Consider the following 23,002-nt stretch of genomic DNA (forward strand, 5'->3'; position numbering starts at 1 on the left):
TCAGGTGGGAATGTAAACTAGTACAACCACTCAAAAAAAAATTTGGAGGCTACTTAAAAGGCTAATCATTGGTCTACCATTTGATCCAGCAATACCACTCTTGGGGATATACCCAAAAGACTGTGACACAGGTTACATCAGAGGCACCTGCACACCCATGTTTATTGCAGCACTATTGACAATAGCCAAGTTATGGAAACAGCCAAGATGCCCCACTACTGACGAATGGAGTAAGAAAATGTGGTATTTATCCACAATGGAATTTTATGCAGCCATGAAGAAGAACGAAATGTTATCATTTGCTGGTAAATGGATGGAATTGGAGAACTTCATTCTGAGTGAGGTTAGCCTGGCCCAAAAGACCAATAGTCGTATGATCTCTCTCATATGCGGACATTAGATCAAAGCAAACACAACAAGGGGATTAGACTTTGAGCACATAATAAAGCAAGAGCACACAAGGGAGGTATGAGGATAGATAAGACACCTAAAAATCTGGATAGCATTTGTTGCCCTCAATGCAGAGAAACTAAAGCAGATACTTTGAAGCAACTGAAGCCAATAGGAGACGGGAACCAGGAACTAGAGAAAAGTTGAGTTCGAGAAGAATTAACCTAGAAGGTAACACATATGCACAGGAAATCAATGCGAGTCAATTCCCTGTATAGCTATCCTTATCGCAACTAGCAAAAACCCTTGGTCCTTCCTATTATTGCTTTTACTCTCTCTTCAACAAAATTAGAGATAAGGGCTGCCCTGCTAGGTAGTAAGGGGATGCGGGGGAGGAATGGGTGGGGCGGTAACGGAGGGGGTGGAGGAAGTGGGTAGAAATGACCCAAACATTGTATGCTCATATGAATAAAATAAAAATAATTAAAAATATAAAAATCACATCAGATGGAGGACAGGGACCAGGTAACAATGGAAACAACAATGCCTCCTCCAAGAGTCACATTGAAGGACAGCTGCATGGTATTTGCCAAGCAGAGTGTTTTTGGCTCAGTCTGAAGTGTTCTGTCTTCATGCAAGTGGTTTCTCAAACTCATGCAATTGGTTTGGTAAAGGAAGTGCAGCATTTTGTCATTGGTTCTGTTCTGAGTTGAAACTGACTAAAATTATTTACAATTTGCCATCCAATCCTTTTCCTTAAAATGAGAACCCTTCAGTAGACTCCTGAGCCTTGAAATACCCACTTGGCAGAGGGGTGGCCAATGAAATTTTTTCTGAGGGGGAGTAAAATAATCAGACTTCTTATTCTGCCACGTACTCTGAATCCTATCCCTTTCCTTTGTAAATTAATACATTATCTTGGGACTCAACTTAAATGTCCCTTCCTCAGCAAGTGTCGGTACTCCTATTAGCTTTATTGCTTTCTTGAAGAGTTCAGTCATAAGAAAGAAATTCTTGTTATAGTGTGTTACCTGTAGTTTTATCAATTGTTGCTCCTTAAAAAGTGATATTCCTTCTCGCACTGAGATTGCCTTTAATTCTAAACAGCTTCTTTGAAGTGTGGATTTATAATGGTTGTGCTGAGACTCCTGGTATTTATAAAGGTGACAGTCAGTTTAGAATGTTCCATATGCATTCTTAGTGAGCACGTAGTGTGACAGGTTAGGGAGAAGAGAATCAAAATGTTGTACTCCTCCCACAATATGAGTGAATTCTGGAAGACAGTTTCAAATTAATAATTTAAATTGAACACCATAGGAGAGTCTTAGTTGGATTGAAGAAAGGGACAGTTACAGTGCTTGACAAGATAGGCTACTGGAAAACAATGTCCCTTCCCTTTAATCCTGGCTCCATAGGATTTTGATATTGGGATACTTCTGCTTCCAAGTACCTGGGCCAAGTAGTTTAAGAGACCCCCATCTCCAGTATTTCCAGAGCTGAATAGACTGGATGTATGGCTCAAGTGGTAGAGAGGCTACTTTATAAGGAAGAAGCCTTGAATTCAAACCCCAGTACCACAAATAAAAGGCAGCAGAGATTAGGAGGATCGTGATTCAAAGCCAGCTTGACAGATAGTTCATGAGACCCTATAATGAAAGATCATTCACAAAAAAAGGACCAGTGGAGTGACTCAAGGTATAGATCTTGAGTTCAAACTCTAGGACCACAAAAGAAAAAAAAGTGCATGTTGATCATGGAAACTGTTTGGAAACATCTGTTCCTCTTTCATTTTAGCTGATGAGGTGAATTACACCAATTTTCTAGACACGGTTGAACTTTGTCTTCAGACATTTCCAGGAATACAGTCTCAGGATAAGTGATTTTTGTTTGTTTTCTTTTTCTTTCCTTGTGGAAGTGTGATTTGAACTCAGGGCCTCACTTCCCCAGCCCTAGTGATGTTAATTGTCTTGTGCAAGCTGAATTCCATTTCATCATTATGACAGAAATTACAGACCCACTCTTTAATAAGAAATTGTGGAAGAAAAAAAATAAATAAAATAAAAGATTTTTTAAATAGCAAAATAAATAAATAAATAAAGATTATTCCAAAAGGAATTAATTTTGGAATCCAAGATGATTCCAAAGGAAAAAAAAAGAAATTGTGGTGATTCAGGAGTATTCATTTTGTTCTGCTACTTCTGTTGTTTTCACAATCATTTTCAGGCTAGTATTAAAAGTGCTATATAAGAGATTGTGGGTTTTCATGAAGAGCACGTGTTTAATCGCCAAGACATGGAATCAGCTCTTTAAGAACACAGGATCATGTGAACACTTGAAGTCTAGATTTTCAGAAGTACTAGATTTTCAGTACTGTCAGCCTGACCTTCCTCCTTGAAATATAGTTGTCATGTTTTAGGCACCTATGACCTTTGATGACGTGTGTGTCAAGTTCACCCAGGAAGAGTGGGCCTTGCTGGATCCTTCACAATAGAAGCTGTACGGGGAAGTGATGGTAGAAACCTTCAGGAACCTGGCCTCTGTTGGTAAGGATGACTTCATTCCCTTAGTCAATGGGAGAACCAGTGTTGGTTGCTCTTAAATGCTTTAGAATAATTTGGAATGTGGAAACCATAAATTCAGTGAATATACCAGGTCTTGGCTCATTATAACATAAGCCTACTTAGAATCTAGTAATTAATCTCTAGTAATATTATTCAAAATGTCTTCTTTTTCTGTCTCCATTTTATAAAAAAAAGAGGAAGATCAGATCATTGAAGAGGTTTGCAGAAATTCCAGAATAAGTCTAAGGTAATTTGCACTCACAAGAGAAATGAGCTTAAACACTGAAGGAAAGGAATGTGAAACAGGTCATGTGAAGGAGAGGTCAGTAGTGAGAGTGGAGAGGGTAAATGAAGAGGGTCAAGAGGGTATGGTTGATTTACCTTTACTGGTTGGGGGAAGGAGTTGTGGTTTGAACTCTGCCCTTGGAACTGGCAAGGCCAGCATTCTAACACTTGTGTCATACCTCCAGTCTCCTTTTCTCTGGGTTTGTGAGACATGGGGTCATGAGAAATATTTCCCCTGGTGGGCCTTGAACCTGGATCCTGTCTGTCTCCCCCTCCCTAGTAGCTACAATTGCAGGAGTCAGCCACTGTCCCCACCATATTTGATGTACTTTCTGTATATGCCTTTAAATGGAGCACTGAAACCTTTTGAAGTTATTTTAAGGCACGGAATGGGGTAGGAGAAAGAATATTGGAAGGGGATGAAACAAACTAGGAATTAATGCATGTATATATGGAAATCTCAGAATAAAATTCCATGTACAAATACCATATAGTAATAAAAATGTTCAAAAAGGAAGCAGAGAGAGCATGAAGTGTCATTTAAGAATCAAAGAGGATTATGGGTGTATCCCAAGTGATAGAGCACATGCTGAATTGCAAGTGTGAAATGCTGAGTTCAAACCCAAGTCCACAAAAAAGAAGAATCAAAAGAGTCAGGGTGAAATTGTATTTTTTTCTGCTGTGCTCAGGATTAAACCCTGGGCCTCCAGCTTGCTACACAGGCGCTCTACCACTTGAGCCACTCCAACAACCCAGAGTAAAATTTTCAGAAAGAAGAGGATGTTGTGGGCTGGTAGACTTTCTAAGTGAAGCAGTATACTGCTAACCTAGCCAGTGTGAGGGCTGCTTTTCAAGCAGTGTGCCTTATGTTAAACCTTACCCTTAACCAAAAAACAAAAACAAACAACCCCCAAAACCTAGCCAGCTGCTGGTGGCTCACACCTATAATCATAGGTACTTGGGAGGCATAGTTCAGGCAAATCAAAATTTGAAACCATCTTCAGTCAAATAATTCTTAAAACCCTAACTCAAAACTCCCTAATGTTAAAGTGCTGGTAGACTGGCGCAGGTAGTAGAGCCACTGTCTAGCTACTGTGAGGCCTTCAGTTCAAACACCAGTACTACAAAAGAAACCCAAATGAAATGCAAACTCCAGATTTTCCATTATCAGAAACATGTAGTACCCACATGATGCCCCAAGAGATAATCTGTTGTGTTAATGTACAAAAACTTTCATGCAATAACTTGTGAAAAGAGTTATGTGAACTTTCCTTCAGGGTGTGAGTATATGGTACATTTGAAGAAAATGAATTCTGGTTTGGATTGGGGCCTGTAATCTTCAATATAGCTTTTTAGGATTATGCACATACTTCAAAAGCTAAATGATTTTGCTCACACCTCTTCCATATACAACCCTCAAATGCATTTAAATGTAGTCAGTAGTCAGTGTTTGCAAAATATTGGAATGGATTCTTTACTTACCTGTAACAGTACCACTGGTGTGATAATAATGTTCCTGGAATCATCCTGCATGTTCACAGTTTACAGGACATAAAACCAGTACTCCTCCTGGTAAGTATTTGAAAAAACGGCTTAGTAATGTGTTTCTTATTATTTCTAGAGGTCAGTGGTAGGGAGATTCTGTGAACACAAAGAAGATATTCAGTGTGGAGAAGCCTTCAACCATGCTCCAAATCATATTATGAGAAATAATACTCATACTGGAGTGGGAACAAATGAAAACTGCGTGTGTACTGAAATCTTCATCCAGTATCCATCCCTCAGTCTGTCTGTCAGAACTCAGAGTGGACCTGAGCCATGTGAGTATCAAGAATATGGAGAAAACCCATTTAAGTGGTAGGATTCTGGGAAAACCTTTCCTTCTTCTAGATTTCTTCAAAGGCATGAAAGAAGTCACCCTGGAAAGACACCCATTGTATGTAGAGCAGTGTGGAAAAGCCACCTTTCATTTTAGTGGCCTTTGCAAACTTGAACTGACTTGCAGTGGAGAAAAACCCTGTTTGTAAGCCATGTGGGAAATCCTTCTCACATTTGTGTGCTGTTTAAAAACATGAAAGAACTTACAGTACAGAGAAACCCTATGAAAGCAAACAGTGTGGAAAAGCCTTTAGTTCTTCCAGTTACCTGAAACACTCAGGATTTCACCCTGAGTGCAGACCACTTGGAAGCAATGTGGAAAAGCGTTCAGGTCATCCAGTTACCTCAAAAAAAAAAAAAAAAAGAAATTCACACTGGAGCAAAACATGCATGTAAACAATGTGGGAAAGCCTTCCATTGGACTAGTAATCTTTGAAGACATGTAAAATCTCAGAGTGGTGAGAAACCCTATGTATTTGAGCAGTGTGGAAAAGCTTGTAGTTCTTCCAGTTACCTCAAAACATATGAAAGAACTCACACTGGATGAAAGACCTTTGCATATAAGCAATGTGGAAAAGCTTTTACCTCATCGATGTACCTCAAAACACATGAATGAATTCACACTGGAGTAAAACTTTATGAATGCAAACACTGTAGGAAAGACTTCCGTTCTCCCAGCAACCTTCAGAGACATACACAAACTAACCCTGGAGCAAAACATGTTAGCAGTGTGGGAAAGCCTCCTTTAGTTGAGTGTCCTTCAAAGACATGAACCAAGTCACAGTCAACAGGAGTCCTTTATATGTAAGCCATGTGGGAAAGCCTTTTTTTCCTTACATGTTGTTAAAATGTGTGATCATACTACCACCAAAGAAAAAAAGGAAAAAAAATGGTTACAGTATGGTACAATTTACTGTAACTTTGTCAGCTATCTCTAAATGTATAAAATGTAAACGTGCCAACTAAAAGACAGTGATAGAGTTAATTAGAAAACAAGCAACTTTATGTACGAATTATGAAAAATTATTGTACATATAAAGGTATAAAAATATCAGGTATGGAGGAGGCACAAGTTGAATTGAACTTTTGTAAAATATGGTGAAAACATAATAGCAATGTAATAACACTTATCCAGAAAATCAGGAAAGGATTAGATTTTTAGGTGTTCTAATCACAATGAAATTGTAAGGCTCAGAAGTACTGTATCTGGTGGGTAGCCTAATTTAACCACACTGTAATGTATGTATATTTCAAAACATTTTACATTATTAATTTTTTTAGCCTATATGTAAAAATGAGAAAAATAGACCTGTAAATCAACCCAAACTCTTAGACCCTTCTTACCTTTGAAAGAAGGTGCCAAAAACATTGGAGAAAGATAGTCTCTTCAACAAATGGTTTGGAAAACTGCATACATACATATACAATTCTGCAACCAGACACCTGTCACCTGGCAACAGTATGAATTCATAATACCTCAAGCTACTGTCTGCGTATTTGGAATTATAACAGTGAAATCTTGTTTTGTGAGTGTATGCTAGTTCAAAAATAAAATTTCACACACACACACACACACACACACACACACATGGTAGAGGGGAATAGGCCATTCTGAGAGGCCTAGTCATGAAATGTAGAAAGAAAATAAGGCGAGGAAATCCCGTCCATGGGCACAGTCACGTGTTGCACAATTTAGTCATGCATGTGATTGATTTAGCAGATTCCTTGCCAGACATGGAACACCTAATCATCCTTTTTCTGGGCTTAAAACTCGCTTTTTGAGCTTGTATAATATAATTTCTAAAGGCTGGTGAAGTGGATCATGTGGCAACTGTGCCATCGTAAAAAGTGTGAAGGCCCTGAGTTCAAGCCCCAGTGCTGCCCCACCCCCCAAGAAAACAAAGTAAAATTAATTTCAAAGGTCAAATCAGACAGAAATGGCAAATGTTGGTTTATATTCAAATCACTGAAATTTTCATAATTGATATCTGGGCACCATTGTACTCACCTGTAATCCTTCCTGTTTGATAGCAGAGGCCATGAAGATCACAGTTTCAAGCCAGTGGGGGCAAATAGCTGTAAAAGTATCTTGAAAATACTCAGTACTATTCAGGGCCTATGAAGTGACTCAAGTGGTAGAAGGTCTTTCTAGCAAGCCAGGGCTCCTGAGTTCAAACTCCAGTACTGCCAAAAAAATCCCAGTTCCAATAGAACTGCTAATGCTTGTTCTTTCTGTACTTTCCTTGGGCATACGTGGAAGGGATGTAATGCCTGTGTTTATGGGTGCACTATTGACCATCGGGAAGCTATGAAATCAGCCTCTGTGTTGAACAACAAATGTACCAATAAAGAAAATTTCATATATATATATATATATATACACACACACACACACATGCATAGATGTAGTGTAATATTCATCCATAAAGAAAAACGGAATTATGTAATGTGCAGGAAATTGGATGGAGCTAGAGATCTTCATGTCAAGCAATATGAACAAGTCTCAGGAAGACAAATGCTGCATGTTTTATATAATAAGCATAATCTAGAACTTTACATGAATGTGTAAGGGGACTTTTTGGGGTGGAAACCACTGGGAAAGATAGACAAGGCAATACCATGAGAGGGTGAGGATGAAGGGGTGCATTATACGCATCCATGGAAACAGCACAATGAAACCCATTGATCTAAAAGGCAGGGAGGGAGGAGAGGGATGAGAAGAAAGAGTAATAGGCAGGATGAAAGTTATGAAAGTACATTATGGGATTGTATGGTAGCAGCACAGTGAACATCCTTGTACAGTAATGTACACTAGGAAACGCATGTGAAAACTCAAGCAGACATCCAGAAAATATGTGTAGATGATATGTATTAATTAAAAAAAAGAAATGAATAATCCAACTTGGTCCTGGAGGTTTGACTCGAGCAATACAAGTATGGCCAGCATCAGGAGGAAAATGTAATTCATTCCTTTCTGCTAAATTATTACCCAGTTTATTTATGGTAGCACATTTTTTCCCAAGGCAGACATTTACCACTTCAGCAATTTCTCCACAACCACAACCTTCATGAAAGTAGTGATTTCAAAGGACAGCAGTAGATGATAATATACATGTTAAGAAGCAGGTGTCTGGTCTAGAAAGTCTGGACTGGTTCAGCAAAATGCAGTCATACCCAAGGCTGGGCCAGGTTTGTCCAGTGGTAAGAAGCTTGGTCTGGAGGGAGCAGTGAAGGTAATTTGTCCAGGAAGCAACCTATGAACTTATGACTGTCCCTCAGACAACCCTTACAGGACACAAATGAGATGACTATCCATAATATGCAGAGAACCTGTATGAACATAAGAAACATGAGCAAGCATCCAGGTCTCCATTGCCTTCAGAAGCATGACATGGCTGTCACTGTAGAAAGACTGTATGACAGTGAACTATAATGACACCTTTGGATGTCAGAGTTCTGGTGAAACACACAAAAGAACTGCTAGAGAGAAACCACAGAAATGTAAACAGTGTGGGAAAGCCTCCAGTACTTCTGGTTACATTGAAATACATGAAAGAATCAACACTGGAGAGACATCTTATGTATATAAGCATAGGGGAAAAGCCTTGTCTTTGACTCAAGTTCGAAGCATGAACATATTCACAGCGGGTAGAAACCTTATTTATATAAGCAACGTGGGAAATCCTTCATTTCTTTAATTGACATTTGAGTACAGAAACAGTGTCACAGTGCAGAGAGGCTCTTTGTATGCGAGCAATGTGGCAAACCTTTATTTGGCAGAATAACCTTTGAAGACATGAATGAATACACGCTGGTGAGAAAATATAAATGCAAACAATGTGGAAAGTCCTTCATTTGTTCTGGTTCCCTTAAGAGGCATGGTTGGACTCATACAGGAGACAATTCCTAAGTACAGAATGTGGGAAGTCCCCATTATCACATGAACTTTCTAGCAGATAGGACAATGGTTAGGAAAAGAAGATACCATGTAAACTTTGCGAAAGTCTCTAGTCATCCCTGTTGAATTGAGGAACATAAAATTGCATACTGTGGTGAGAAGTCCACACTAGAAGAGGTGTTACAAAGTCTTCATGTAAGAACGCACCCAAGATGAAAACTTTTTAATGTAAAAAAGACAGCAAAGTTGTCATTTAAAACAAATACTTTGATCTCCCTGTTGTAACAGGAAAAGACAACCACAAAATGCTCACAGATGCCTGGCACTGGTGACACACTCCAGTAATCATAGCAGCTGAGGAGGTAGAGATCAGGAGAATAGCAGTTCCAAGCCAGCACAGGCAAATAATTCAAGTGACAGAATCTGGAAAAGTCCATTACAAAAAATGGCTGGCAGAGTTGCTCAAATGGTAGAGGCTACAGTGCCTGCCTAACAAGCCTGAGGCCCTTAGTTTAAACCCTAGTACCACCCCAAAAATATTCTCACAGGTACAATTTCAGTTTAATTACTAATGACTGCCCAGCCTTGCTCAGTGATTCAAGCTTATCCTGTCCTTTTGTTGTAGTTGTTGGTCTCTTCCACACCACAATGCTTCTTATCACTCTGTCACTGAAAGGAGAGAGGAACCTTTGGGAAGTAGATGGAATGTACTGAGATATCCTAGTATGCCAGGAAAGACCCAGAAGGCCAACACAAGTTTCCATTCTTAAGGCCATTCTGAGTGATGCATCTTTCCCTAGCATGAGACTGGGTTAGGAGGTGGGGACTTTTGTTCTGAAGGCACTGTTTTTGAATTCACTTCCTTAGGATAGGTAGGTAGCCAAACCTACTGCTACAGATTACATGCATGAGCCACCAGTGCTAGGCAGTTAGGGAACTTTGAGCAGTATTTAAGTGATGAAGTCTGGGCCTGAAGCATGAATGCCCATCTATATAGGGCCTGGGGTAAGGAGCTGGAGTTGTGCTGCCCAATCACATTCTGATTGGAGGATTCAACATGAAGACCCTTGCAAAGTCCTGGTGCAGTGTCCTAGGACTTTCCAAATCTGCAAATTGAGATTTCTAGAGTTTCTAGAAATCTCACACACATTTCTAGAGTTTCCTTTGGTTTTAAGGCATTACTGATGTTTGTGAGCGCTGGCTATGAACCCCAGAGTCCCACGTCCTTCCAGTGTAGCAGGGTATCTGTGGTTGGAGAGGAGGGGACACTGCCACACTCTGTTGTCACAGCTGTGATACTCCACTGTTTGTAGACCAGATTTTACAAAGGAAAAGCTAATGAAAAGAGACAGGACCCTATTTGAGTGGGGTGTTGCAGTAGGGGAGCCTCAGGTGCTGAGTCCCCAAGTCCCTCATGATGCAAAGGAGCACTTTTGCTTTCTAGGAAGAGCAAACATTAGAAAGAAGGTGGGAGGAGGGGAATGGAAGGACAGCATCATATGGACCAGGAGACTTTCAGTGCTGTGGTCACTTTGTCCTTAGGGTGAGCTGCCTGTGTGAGGCTAAAGCGGGTAAAGATCCCAGGCCAGGAGGAAAAAAGAAAGGTATGTTAAGTTTGCTTCTGAAGTCTTGATTCAACTCATGAGTTAAAGCTAACCAATTTTGAGAAGTAGGAAAGGGTTTGTGTGATCCTGATGTAGTTTTGTTTAAAAAAAAAGTGGAGCTGGTGGTATGGCTCAAGCTGTAAAGCAAATTCAGGAGTTCAAATCCTAGTGCAGCAAAGAAAAAATAAAATTGAGGGGTGAGTGGGTTTGGTGTCCTGTAAGTGAACGGGAAAGACATCTGCTGTCACAGCAGAAAATCCTAGGACTTCTTTAATCAACCCTGTTTACCAGGATTGCAAGCTCTGGGGTAAAAGTGGGGATCTCCAGCTCTTTTGTGCAAATACTGAAATAATGTCATCAAAGTATGATTTGTACCATCTGAGAAAGTGGAGAGAAGACATTTTTGGATTCTGCCAAATGGAGGAAAGGCTTTGTGTATCTGGCCGTTGATGTGGGCGTGCAGAATCATCAGGTATTTGTTCTTTGTTCCGCAAGCCCCTATCCAGTAGTGTATGAATCCTTACTGATGACCACGGGTGGTGTCTCACCCTCATCTTAGTAGGTGTGTAACCTTCTGAATGTGGAGTCCCTGGAAAATGTTGCCGAATGCCTGGCTTTTTCTCTTTGTTTTCTTTATGGAATATTTTTCCTATATTATATCAGTTGTCTTAAGCATTTCAACTTTTCTTGCATTACTCATTGCATATGGTGATTTTATTTATTTATTTTTTGTGGTAATTGAGTTTGAACTCAGGGTCTCAAACTTGGTAGGAAAGCATTCTGAACACTCGAGACATTCTGCCTGTGTATGATGGTGATTTTCTCATTTGGAACCTGAGTGGATAGAATGTTGAGGTGTGAAAAGCAAAAAGAATTCTTGAAAGAAGTCAATTGTTTAATACATAGATGAAATAAGAATATAAACATGAAGGAATCACCACACGTGAATGAATACACCATTTGCCACTTCTTGGGTATCTCCCTGATGTCATCTACCTGTGCATCAAGAGGAGACCAAAGGATGGATTATTTGGACATTCCTTATCATTTTACCTTGTGTTTATCACTAAGGAGAATTTTAGTTGTTTTTACCTTTTGAATTTTGAACTAATTGATGTAACCACTGATATCATTAGTGTCATGCTAGAAATTTTCTTGTGTCTTATTGTTTGTTGGTGGTTCTGGGGTTTGAACTCATGACCTCTGACTTTCTAGGCAGGCCGATGCTCTGTAACTACAGCCACTTTACCAGCCCAGAATTTTTTTATTCTAATACTAAAGTAATTGTTTGTTTGTTCATTATTGATAAATTCAAATTTAGTTGGATGTTTTCATAATATATGAATTTATGAACTGAGCTTTCATGGGAGTATTTGTTATATGATTTGACAGCTCTTGGAATTAACCAAAGTGTTTTGTTTATCAAGGGTGAAGTGGTTTTTCTATATGATTATATCTTGCCTTACCTCTATTGTTATTCTTTCGTTCTTTTTTTGTGGTACTAGTGTTTGAACTTAGGGCCCTACACCTTGAGCCACTCTACCTGCCTTTTTTGAGATGGGTTTTTCCAAGATAGGGTCTCATGAACTAGTTGCCTGGGCGGGCTTTGAACTGTGATCCTCGTGATCTCTCCCTTCTGAGTAGCCAGAATTGCAGGGGTGATCCCCTGCACCCAGCTCATCATTACTACTTGTGTTGAATATTTCATATATTGCTGTTTTATTTCTAAGTGGGATGAAATTTGAACTCAGGACTTCATGATTGCAAAGCACGTTCTCAATTGCTTGAACCAGACCTCCAGTCCATTTTGTACTGGTTGTTTTAGAGATGGGGTCTTGGGAACAGTGCCTGGTCTGGCCTCAAACCTCAATTCTTCTGATCTTAGCCTCCCACGTAGCTAAGATTACAGGCTTGAGCCACTGACACCTGCCTCATACATGGTCTTTTATTTTATGTGAAACTGTTTCTCTGTATCTCTTCTCTTTATGCTGTATAAATTGTATTCTGTTTTGATTTTATTTTATTTTTTTTATGGTACTGGGGTTTGAACTTAGGGCCTCCACTTGTTCAGGCTGGCGCTTTATTGCTTAAGCCACTACACCAGCCCTCGGCATTTGTTTTTGAGTGCATTTTTTTGTCTTCGCTTTTTTAGTGCTGGGGATCAAACCCAGGGTCTCAGGCCTGCTAGGCAAGCATTCTACCACTGAGTTACAATCTAACCCTATTTTCCAGTGCATTTTATAGTAAAAATGTACCAAAATGATGAGTTTTTGAAAACTAATTGAGTGCTCGCCAACCGTTTTTCATCCTTTTTTTTTTTTTTTGGCAGTACTGGGGTTTGAATTCAGGGATTACACCTTGAGCCCTCTTCCACCCCCACTTTTTTTGGTGATAGATGAGCCACCAGTGCACACCACTTTAATCCTTTGTTATCTCAAGTTTTTTTGTGGGAACTTTTGGATCTTTTACATCGACAGTTATGCCACTTGTGAAGTAAGTCTGTTTTATTTGTTTCTTCTCAAAATGTTCTTTCTATTTCTCAAATATAGTGCCTTGCATATGGTAGGCAAGAGCTCTACCACTGAGCTAAGTCTTAAGTCTACCTACCCTGTGTTATCTTTCTTTTTCATTTCCCTCTTTTTCTGTGTGTGGTACTGCAGTGTGAAGTCAAGGACTACACTTAGAGCCACTCTGCCAGCCCATCCTCTTTTTTGGGGGGTATAAGAATTTTTTTGAGATGGGGTCTAGTGAACTCTTTTCCCAGGCTGGATTCAAACCATGAACATTCTGATCTCTGCCTCCCTAGGATTATAGGTGAGAGCCACAGGCACCTGCAAATACCTTTTATTTTTGTGGTCAAATCAGGTAAAGTCCTATCCTCTGTTAATTTTCCAGGGTACAATAAAAGATTATTAACCTTATTTATTCACTGTATTGCATATTATATCTCATAAACTAATTTTTCCTGTCCAACTGACTTTTTTTGTGGCCCTAGGGTTGAACTCAGCTTCACACTTGCTAGGCAGGTGCTCCAGCTTATTGAGCCACTCTACCAGTACATTTTTGTGATTTTTTTTTTCGAAATAGGGTCTCACCTTCCACGGCTGGCTTTGAAACGAGATCCTCCTGATCTGTGCCTCTTGAGTAACTAGGATTACAGTCATGAGCCATTGGCACCGGCCCAATTGAAGTTTTGATTCCTTTGAATATTATGTCTGTACTTCCCTCAAGCCTTTGTATTTAGTATGTTTTTTCCCCCAGAAACAAAACGTTACTGAAAAGCTATCAGAAAGAAGGAGATTGTTGTTGTGTACCTTACAAAATCAAACATAATTATCTTATCTTGGCTGAACTTATAAGGCTTCTTGTGAGCAAACATAAATTCAGGAAGTTTTGTAGATTACTGTTGGTTTCTTCTAAATGAACAACCTTCTGTGAGCCTGACATCTCATCCTGTAGGCTGATACAGCATTATTAAGCGATGTGCACAATAAAGCACCACTTGAATGTGACTGAAAACCATGGTAATCTTGTAGCAACATTTTGCACCTGTAAAATAGGAATTTGTACTTTGTACTAATCTTTTCTTTTTATGTTTTTTTCTTTTTATGTTTTTTTCTTTTCTTCCTCTAAGAGATTTAGTAAATCTCTCACCAAAGACATGGTTATCCTCTGGCAAGCCTATTTCTTCTGGATTACTCAGGTGACAGTCACCTGAAGTAAGCAGCACAGGAGATAAGAAAACTGTGTGTAGAAAATGTATTTGTCTCCAGAAACTGATGACATCCTTTACCCTGTCATGGCTAAGCTTGCTTGAATGACAAGTGAACCCCACCATAGTGTCACTTTACCTGCTCTGATTTTTTTATCCCAGCCTGTTCCCACTGACCCTTCAACTACTGTCCATTATCCTGGATGGTTGATTCTTCAGTTTCTATTCTGGCAAGTTGATTATCAAAGATACCAGAACAGGAGTCAAGAGTAAAGCAAGCACAAAGTTTATTGAAAAGGTAGCAAAGCTCTCTCATGTAGATGGGAGGGACATAGAGAAGAGTTAACCCATAGTACAAATGGAGCTCAGGAGTGATATAGGGTGCTGCCTGGTTTAGGTCCAACTATTCTATCTTGATACTATATTTATGATTGGTTAGCACTAAGTCAGCTTCTCACTGAACTTGGCCACCTTTCTGTCCCTCTCCTTATCAAACAGGTCTTTCTGAGAAGGCCTGGTCAGTTCATCTTTGCCTTGGAAGTCTGCTCAACTCATCCTGATGTTAGATGCTATTGCCCATCTTATGCAGCTGTATTTTGTCATTTTGCTGAGAAGCTTGTTATTTCTGTGAGAAGCCTGTTGTTTCCCACACCCTTTTAGATAATCAGCTTTGCAAGGGTCTCTCTATCCAATATGGAGTCACCTCTGTCATTGCTTCCCTTCCAGTCCCACTTTCTGTTTCAAGTTCTGGTAAATCCATCCTTACTATAAATGAACTTCCTAGGCATACCAGGCTGAGAGGTTCTGCTGTGCCTTCTGTACCAAGGCTGTCTGGGGATATGTGACATAGGGATAGCCTGGAGTAAGACATAAAAAGAATGAGTGGAAAAATGACCTCAGATGTTCTACTTCAGTGTGAATATAGTTGTACTGGGGGTACATTGTGACACTTGCAAAAGTGTTCACAGTATATCTTAGTTAGATTCACCCCCTCCATCTTTCTTCTTTATCCTCCCTCTCCCCTTAGAATCATTTCAACAGGCCTCATTTTTCAATTTTCATACATGAGTATGTATTTCCACCATATCCATCCTACACCTTTTCCTTTTGTCTTCCCTACTCCCTATATTGGCTATTTTTGAGATAGGGTCTTTTGAGCTATTTGCCCAGGGTTGCCTTCAAATTGTGATTCTCCTGATCTCTGCCTGAGAACCTAGGATTATAGCATGTGTCACTAGCACAGGTATTGGCAGTACCTAAATTTTTGATGGATTCTGCAATTTTATTTTGCTTTACTGTGTTTGAACTCACTCCTGGCCTCACACTTACTAGGCAGGCAATCTACCAGTTGAGCCACTCCACCAACTGGATCCTGCATTTTTGTCATACCTGAATTTTTTCACCCAACCAAGGTGAAATAATTTCCCATACTCTTTGAGACCATGTAGTTTAGGTTTTCCATTTAGGTCTAATTCACAATGAAGTAAAACCTATGTATGTAAGCAGTATGGGAAAAGCTTCTTGATTTTGGTGCCATTCAAAGACATGAACCAACTCACAATCTACAGAAGTCCTTTCTATGTAAGCCATGTGTGTAAATCTTCTTTTCTTTGAATACTGCTAAAATGCATGTATGAATGCATGGCAGGGAGAAACCATCTGTACATAAGCAGTGCTTCCTTTTCTCTAGGTCTCAGTCAGTGACATGAACAAATCCATACTAGAACAAAACCCATTATATGTAAGCAGTGTGGAAAAGCCTTCTTGTATTTGAGTGATGTTCAAAGACATTAAACAAATCACATTGGAGAGAAACTCATTGTTTGTAAGCAATGTGGGAAAGCCTTTAATTGTTCTGGTTACATTAAAACTCATGAAAAAATTCACATGAGTGAACTCTTATGTGTGTCACCATTGTGGTAAAGCCTTCTTTGGTTTGAATGTCCCTCAAAAACATGAACAAATTCACAATCAACAGAAGTCCTCTATGTGTACATAATTTGGAAACATCTTCATTTCCTTTTTTGGTGTTCAACACTATTAATGAACTCCAGTGGAGGGAAACTCTTTGCCTGTTATCAATGTAGAAAGACTTTAGTTCTTCCAGTTGCTTCAAAACACATGTAAGAACTCACCAGAGAGAAACCTTGTGCTTGTAAACAATGTGAGAAAGCCACTTTTATTTAAGGGACCTTGGAAAACATGAAAAACTCACAGTGTAGGAAAAAAATCTATGTATGTAAGTAGTATGGGAAAGCATTCTTGCATTTGAGTTTCAGGACATGAACTAACTCACAATCTACATAAGTCCTTTATATGTAAACCATGTGGGAAAGCCTTCTTTTCTTAAATGCTTTTAGAATGCATGATAAAACCCACGGATGGGAGAAAGCGTATGTAATAAGCATTCCTTTTTGTTCTCCATGTCTGTGTTAGTGACATGAACAAACACAATAGAATGAAAACCTTTTTATATAAGCATTGTAGAAAAGTCTTCTTTGATGTTCAGAGACATGCTGTTAAAATGCACAAACAAACCCACAGGAGGGATTAAGGAATATATGTAAGTGTTGGAAAGCCTTCTTATATCTAAGTGATGTTCACAGTGGAGAGAAAGCCTTTGTGTGTAAGCAATGTAGAAAAGCCTTTACTTGTTCCAGTTACATTAAAATTAAAAACAAGAAAGAATCACTTTGTAGAGAAACTCTGTGGATGCACAAAACCTGCTGTATGTAATCAATGTAGAAAATCATTTAGTTCCTCCAGGTACCTTAAATGCATGAAAAGAACTGACATTTCAGAGAAACCTTATATATGAAAGCAATGTGGGAAAGCTTTCTATTCTTTCAGTTCCATAATGAGGAATTTAGGAATACATCATTATCACATGAACTTTCTTGCAAACATGAGAAGAAAGAGTGGAGAGAACTTGTGTCAAGGTGAAGCATGTGGGATTTCATCTTAGCTTAGTATGCAGACATGGAAGAACAGTTTGGAAAGAAACCTGAAAAGAAAAGATGGGCAAAATCTACAGTTGGCCCACATGGAAGAATGCACACTGGATCAAATCCTGTGAATGTGAGAAATACAAGAAGGATGTCATCTGTTACAAGTACTTCCAACATCATTTGGAAAGTCCTTGTGTGGTAGAATCCAATAAACATGAGCCATATGTAGAGAACAGTGCAAAGCAAGTTAGGCAGTCACTTCAGAAATTATACAACTTGATGAATGAGCCCCAATATATATAAACATATTTTATCAACTCTTCTGTTGTTATGTAAGTTGCACTCTTTTTTTCATTGTCTTTTACTACTAGGGATTGTACCCAGGGTGGTACTTTATTTTTTGTCATTGAAAATAAATATAGAGAAAGCATAATTCTCTGTATGTGTAGGTGGCAGTGTATTAATTTTATGGGTACTGTATTTTAATTAAGGGAGATAATAAGATTTTCTCCTTTAATTTCGAACCATATTGGATGCATAGATGAATTGAAATGAATTTACTTCCAATAGGCCAGAAGGCTTAACATATGTTAATTTAAAGTAATGGTTTAAGGACCATTGATAAATGAGATCATTTTCATACAGTTGTTTAGTATATATGTGTTTATTTAATCTATCAGTTTAGGGAACAAATGTCATTTTTACCAGATTTTATATTTTTCACTTTACTATCAGTTCAGGGCTTGAACTTGGGGCTTCACATTGCTAGACAGGCCTTCTAGCACCTGAGATACTTTATCAGTCCTTTTTTTTCTGTATTCAGTATTTTGGAGATAGGGTCTCAAGAACTATTTGCCTGGCATTGTCTTCAAACTATGCTCCTCCTGATCGCTGCCTCCTGAGCAGGATGACAGGTGTGAGCCCTGGTGACTGACTCACCTTTGTGCTTTCTATGTTTCTAAATTTTGGTGGTACTGGGGTTTGAACTCAGGGCCTCACTCCAGCTAGACTGACCCTCTACTACTTGAGCCACTCTGGCAGTCCATGTACATGCTTTTTAGAAAAAGTTTCTTTCATTTTTATTAGGGGGGAGGTGGGACTTGAGCTCAGTGTTCTCTACCCAGCCCATCTACAAAGTGTTTCTTAACTGGTTCAAACACCTTGTAGATTGAGAAATATCTTTTTCCATTTCTCAAAATATTTTGGCAAAATATAGTGATGAAGATAATTGAGTATGTTTTTCTTTTGAGTACAAATCTAATGAAAAATGATATTCTCAGAACAATTTTAATAACTGGGAGTTCAAAGTTATAGTTCCCCTATCTTTAATTATTTACCAAATTCACCCATACAAACCATTCTAATCTCATGGGCCATGCCAAACCCAATCACCACATATGTCCTACATACTCTAGTTTGATGACTAAGATTTTTTATTGGTGCTGTTGATAAGTTAAAAAGAAGAAAGTAGGCATAAGCAGTAATAGATGTTGGAATTCACATTTTTTTCTTAACATTTTATATGTTTCCTTATTTCACATTACATTTCACTAGGGAAGGAAAAGTACTAGTTTTATAAAACTGGACAATTTATTCTTAGTTATCAACCATCAATTTTTTTCACATCCTAATAATACCAAAGAATGGAAATCAGGAGGATGATATGTTCCTGAAAATACTATTTATGCATCAGAGACAGGATTTACTTTGTGTGGCATCTTTTGTTTGTCTAAGTGAAACATGGAGTGATCAGAATATCCTTTTTTGTTTTATTTTTTGCATTGCTGGAGATTGCATTCAGAACCTCACTGTTGGTAGGCCAGTACTTTACCACTGAGTAACAAGACTGATAGTTACCTGTTTTTGATAAAAACTTGCAATCCTTCTGCCTCAGCTTCCCTAATGCCTGGATTACAGGCATGGATTGGCACACAATTTATCAGTTGTACAATGGACTGATTTATGCAATGGGAGTTCTTACTGCCTTTGTGAGAAGTGAGTTGGCCATAGGAGTGTGGATTTCCTTATTAGCTATTTTGTGTGCATTGATCCAGGTGTCAGTTTTTCTGTCATTGTCATGCTGTAGTTTTATTTCAGGTTGGAAGTATATTTTGAAGTCAAGTAGTGTAATGATTTGGGGGGTGGGGGCTGGTGTGCTGTTTGAATAGAGGCCTTCACACTTGCAAAGTAGGTTGTGTACTGTTTGAACCAAACATCCAGTCCATTTTGCACTGATCATTTTGGAGATGAGGTCTTGCAATCTATTAGCCCAAGCTGTCCTTGAGCCAGGATCCTCCTGATCTAGCTAGGTTTGTAGGCATGAGCCTCTGCCACCCAGCTCCTGGTTTGTTCTTTTTGCCCAAAATGACTTTGGCCATTCAGGATTTTTTGTGGTTATTTATAAATTTCATAATTGTTTTTTCTGTTTTTCTCCAGAGTGCTTTTTTTTTATTGTACTGGGGCTTGAACTCAGGGCCTCATGCTTGTGAAGCAAGCATTCTACCACTTGATCCACTCCACCAGTGAAGATGATGATTTTAATGGGGATTGCAGTAAATCTGTTAATTTCATGGTATGTTGTGGATATTTTAACCATGCTCTTTCTTTCAGTGCATGAGCATGAAGTGTTTTTCCAAACTTTCTGTCTTCCTCAGTTTCTTTATCAAAGGTTTATAATTTTCATTGTAAAAATCTTTTACCTCTTGGGTTAAATTTATTCCTATACATTTTCTTTTCTACTATTAATGTAAAGCTTTCTTGATTTCTGTTTCAAGTGCTACACTATTGGCATATAGCAGTAGTATATACGTATATGTGTGTGGGGTGGGGGTGGGGGAGGCTCTGAACCCAGGGCTTTATGCTTGCAAAGCTCTTACTCTACAACTTGAGCCACACCTCCGGTCCATTTTTTGTTAGATTATTTTGGGGATATGGTCTGCTTTGTATCCTGCTTTTGATTATCTTCACTTTTCTAAATCCATATGCTTGTTCCAACCGTTTTTTGGTGCAACTTTTCCTGTTTCATCTATGTAGGATCATGTCATCTCCAAACAGATTTTACTCCTTTTTGAATTTGGCTCCCCTTCTTTCTTTCTTTTTCTTAACTGCTCTGACTAAGACTTCCAACACACAGTTTTGAATTAAAGGGGTGAAAGTCAACATCCTTGTCTTCTTCCAGATCTTACAGAGTAAGCTTTCAGAGTCTCCCCTTTCAATATAAGTTACCTTGTGACGTAGTATACCATACAGTATGTTAAAGTATTTCCTAACACCTAATTATTTCCGTGTTTCTATCATGATGGGAATTTGAAATTGAACAATATCTTTTCTGCATCATTTGAGATGATATTTCTTTTTTGAGTTTTCTTTTTTTGAATGGCATTGTTATCTTTGTTCTGTTGATATGCTGTATCTTGTTTATACTTTTGTCCTTACTGACTTGTGAATCACTCTTGCGTTTCTGGCATGAATTCCAGTTGATCAAGGTAAATATTCTTTTTAATGAACAGTTTGTTACAATTTTATGAATTTTGTTGAGCAATTTTAAGTCTGTGTTCATCAAGGATATTTTCCTATGTGTGTGTACATGTGTGTGTGTGTGTGTGTGTGTGTGTGTGTGTGTGTGTGTGTGTTTCCTTATTTGGTTTGGGCATCAGAGAAAGCTGGTCCCATTGAATGTGTGTGAAATAATTGAATTTCTTTTTTTGAATCACTTAAAGGGAATTGTTTAAATGGTTGGTTGAGTTCTGTAATAGGTATGAATTCTGTAGCACAATAACCTGATCCTGAGCTTTTCTTTACTGGAAGGATTTTCTTACTGATTACTTCTTATTTGATGTTATCCATCTGTTCAGGTTTGCTATGTTTACTTTTATAATTCAGTCTTGACAAGCATGTGTGTCTATGAATTTGTCCATTTCTTCTAGATAATGAAATCTGGTAGCATATTATTGTTGATAGTCTGTTCATTGCTGAAATTGGAGTATTGAAGTCTTTAAGTATTTTTCTGTTGGAACGTATCACTCCATTTTTGTCTACTAATGTTTGCTGTATATATTTGAGTGGTCTCATATGGGGAACATATATGTTTATAGTTATTTCTTATTGCAGAATTGACCTCTGTGCCTTACTATTCTGCTTTTACTGCTTTTGGTTTAAAGTCTATTTCATCTTACCTTGGCATGGCTACTCCTGCATTTTTTTTCACTGCAGTGTATTGGACATTGTTCTTCTTTAATATGCTTCTCAACTTCTGATGCTGCTGCCTTCTGATAATTCCATACATGATAAATGCATTTAAAGCAACTGAGTGAGCATCAAAGCCCAGCCTTGTCTACTTACTATATACACATTGCCCTACTGTTGAGTAAAATCATCTAATACAGTGTTTCAGTTCATCAAATACAGTACACTGTAGAGCATAGCATCAAAAAACACTACCAGCACGAGGTCACACAGAAAATGCAAGACATTTCTCTCAAGTACAGTCACTTTCCTACTGTTGTAACATCAAGAAAATAACATGAGACATAGCATAAATCATTGTCCTTCCTTATCTCAATTAAAATATATAAATGCATATTCTCCTTGGGAAACTGTATAGTACTTCTCTTTAAATCTCTCTGAGTCCAAGTAGATCAATGTATTTAGGTAAATTGTCCAGCTACAGACTTATGAAGGAAGTCAGCACCACTATTCCCCTCAAACTCCTTAGAGAATATGGTTCTGGCTGAAGTCTTTGTTTTGAGACAAGGTCTTACACTGTAGCTCAGACCAGTCTTGAACTTACAATCATATGACCCCAGGCTCTCATGGGATGGGATTACAGATGTGCACTGTCATGACCACATCTCTGATAATATTTTTTATGTTCTCATGAGCATCCTTTTTATTCTGTAGACACTTATTTGAGAACTAATCTTGATGCTTTTTACTCTTGTCAAAGAGGAATGATTAAAGCAGTGCTTCCTGTGCTGATGCTTCTATGCTTGTGAGAGAAGTTACGGGTCAAACAGTGAAAGTTCATTTAGAGTTAAAAATAAGGTGTACAAGGAAAAGAGATCATGGCATGGGGTATAGCATAGAAGCTGGTGTGGGTGTTCATCTTCACTTTAGAAAGTCACAGTGTGAGTCTGCATGTCTTCATTGATATCTTTCCACATTCAGTGCCCCATCATCCTTGTATGAACATCTGCTACTGACAGTGGGAACCACTGCATGGTGCATCCTTTTTTTTTGTACTTTCACATTTAACTTCCTATTGTATATGGCCTGGAGTTTGGTGTTTTACATGTAATAAAAGTTTATTCATAAGAAAAAATTAAGGATAAAAATTGGATGGGGAAAATTTAAATCTTATAAATAATGGAGGTGAAAGACAACAAAGTAGAGCAAAATATCTACAATACATGCAATATAAAACTGTTAGCTTATCTGGGTACTCATGGCTCAAACCTGTAATCCTACCTACTTAGGAGGCAGAGATCACAAGGATTGTAGTTCAGAGATGGTCCAGGCTAATAGTTCACAAGACTCTATCTGGAAAATTCCCAACAAAACAAGGACTGGCAGAGTGGCTCAACTGGTAGAGCATCTGCCTAGCAAGTGTAAGGCCCTGAGTTCAAAACTCTAGTACCTCCAAAAACTTAAAAGAATGTATTACCTTGGCCAAGTGACAGTGGATTACACTTGTAATCCTAGTTACTTGGGAAGTTGAGATTGGGAGA

At 38.5% G+C, this 23,002-nt stretch overlaps 1 protein-coding gene and 1 pseudogene across 1 annotated transcript in view; one reads left to right on the forward strand and one right to left on the reverse strand.

Annotated features, from left to right (window-relative positions):
* LOC109678395 (uncharacterized) overlaps positions 1–5,483 on the forward strand; it is a 40,055-nt gene extending 34,572 nt beyond the window's left edge. The window contains exons 7-8 of the mRNA XM_074053236.1: positions 2,807–2,933; positions 4,858–5,483. The gene's annotated coding sequence lies outside the window, so the exon portion shown is untranslated. The remainder of the gene's footprint in view (positions 1–2,806; positions 2,934–4,857) is intronic.
* Positions 5,484–14,016: 8,533 nt separating this feature from the next.
* LOC141416076 (small ribosomal subunit protein eS27-like) lies at positions 14,017–14,279 on the reverse strand (annotated as a pseudogene).
* Between the last annotated feature and the right edge of the window lie 8,723 nt (positions 14,280–23,002).

The sequence above is a fragment of the Castor canadensis genome, chromosome 14, assembly GCF_047511655.1.
Source record: "Castor canadensis chromosome 14, mCasCan1.hap1v2, whole genome shotgun sequence".
Lineage (NCBI taxonomy): Eukaryota > Metazoa > Chordata > Mammalia > Rodentia > Castoridae > Castor > Castor canadensis.